Here is a 2,488-nt window from a genome sequence, read left to right on the forward strand (position 1 = left end):
TTATAAAGTCTTTAGTAGGAAAATCTCAAAAAAAGAACTAGAACAGTATCTGAAAATAGAAAACCCATTTGCTGTGAAATTAAATATCACACTCTTCATATTGCAAAGCAGCAAACTGAGATTTTTTCCCCCCACTGGTAATGAGAAATATCGAAGAGTTTGAGATTAACTGTAGTTTTAAATTTTGAGTTAGATATGTAATACTTTGTGAACAATTCTAACAAAAGCAACCTTTTTGTCTAGGTGGTTGTAAATGGGCCTCATCTTTGTTTTCAGAGCTTTCTTGAGCATGGCCTTTGTGCAACGGATGCATGAAATCAATCCCTGACTTCCTTCTTCTCTATCAGCATGATTTTTTTTTATCATTATGTCTGTCCCCCTTGACCCACACATCTTCTCTTGATTCTTTTTAGACCACAGCTGCACGAATGGAGTCAATCTGTGGATTTGCGCACTGAGTCCCCTAGGCAATAGTCCCAGGGACACCTCCCCTTCTTAAAGAGACTATTAAGACCATGGGCACAGAGCCACTTCTCAACTCTTTTTACCAGTTCATGGCTGAGGCCAAGCTCCACCTGGCCATCTTCCCAGGGTACCATCATGCCCAGTGGTCCTCCTTGACTTTACCCAGCTCCTCCTCCTCCCTCACTTCCCATACCCTCTCCCTACGTCCTCAGGAACTGTCCCCAAAGATATTAAATGAAGTGCCCAAGGGCACACAAATACCAAATGACAGAATAGAAATTTGAATCAAGCAATCTGATTCCAGAACCCCTGGACATTTTAACCACATTTGCTATGGCCTCCGTGTACAGCAGATTCTCCAGTTCCTCAACATCTTCCCAGAGAAATCCCTCCACTTACTTAATCTTTCATTGTAACATGGCTTTTAACTGAAGATAGCACCTTTCTTGCCTGAAAAGTGATTGTTTCTTTCCTGTTCCAGCTCTAACTGTTCTCTCTTCTCCCTACTGCCTTTCCAGTCACTTCTCCTCCTTTGAAATGTATGGCATTTGCTTAAACAATCCAATTTCCCTCTTTACCACTGTCATCTCTGCAGCCTTGCTGGCACCTGAGGAGAAACAGAAAGTAGAAGAAAATAGCTATGGCAGCACGATTTAGTTGAATGGTGCTAAGGCACTAATATAAAAGGCAGAGAAATCTGAGTTTTGCTGACCCTCACTCTGTTCCGGCTGTGCAGACAACCATGCTTCTACCAAAACTCCATGGGAAATGAGGAAGATTTAAACAATCCCCAGCCCCTCACGGGCACCTTCAAATTCACATATGTCCTTTCTTGGTTCTGGAGAATCCAATGGAAAAACAACCTTAGTCAGATCCAAAACATCCTTGTAGCCAACTTCAATCCACATATCATCCATTGTGGTCTAACTTCACTAGTCTGCCAGCTGAGGGTCACTCACCAGAGGAGTCCTGACATGACCCTGTATGACTTTCCCATTCATATAGATGACATATCTCCAGAATGTCTCAACTTCTTGACCTCATTGCCAAAGATCTCCTGCTCCACCACCCCTCTACCTCCATTGGCTGCAGGACAGTTGAAAATGCCAGAACAAAAGAAAAACACAGACACAAACATAAAGCACCACAAAGCACATTAAGGGTAAAAAAAATTTAACGTCAGTAAGAGTCACACAGAGCAAGGCACACAGAGTACTTCCTGTCTATTATGAGCCTGCATCTCTGAAAAACCATAGCACTTTTCGTATTGCTCAGAGTGGCCTAATGAAGGAAGACTTCAGGGAAGACAGAAACTATGAGTTATTTCTTATTCTGGCCACAATCTACTTCTCAGTTCTTAACACACTATTTTATCCATCTGGTTCTTGAACCTCATCTCTGTAAAAGAAGAGGTGACCCAAAATGATCTCTACGACCCCTTCCAGGTTCAGAGTCCAACACCCGACCCCATCATCAACAACTAAGCTGTATGAGCAGAACAATAAAGGAGAGACCTCTGTGTCCTGAGATGAGGTGGCTTTCAACTGCACCATGAAGGAATGAATCAGACAAGCTAAGGACAGAAAATGACTTTCTAGAAGCAGCATGGGGTTGAGAACACACAGGGCATTGGGTGATAATTAGTAACACACTAAGTCTGATAAAGAAACTCTCCTCTCCAACCCCACCATCCCCTGCCTCATTCCTCACAGAAACTGTTCCGTGGTCACTGTGATGCCTGGGATCCAGTAAGTCCCTGGAGCTGGAAGCTGTGCCTAGCGACTCTTTCCTTAGGGCCTCAGGTGGCCGGCTGGCAGCCCCCTCATCTCCATCCACCTACTGCGGACCTCTGGAATTTTCGGAAGGCCTGGGCTGCACATGAATCATATACCTGTCAATAATGCTAACACCAGGCCCAGGCAAGAGCGCAAACAGACAACTGAACAGCCCGGGTCTCCAGGGCCTTTTGGAAAATGCCAGGGATTTTATATCCCTCCTCCAATAGGGAAATCATCCCACACCT

This window comes from Neovison vison, chromosome 3, assembly GCF_020171115.1.
Source record: "Neovison vison isolate M4711 chromosome 3, ASM_NN_V1, whole genome shotgun sequence".
NCBI lineage: Eukaryota > Metazoa > Chordata > Mammalia > Carnivora > Mustelidae > Neogale > Neogale vison.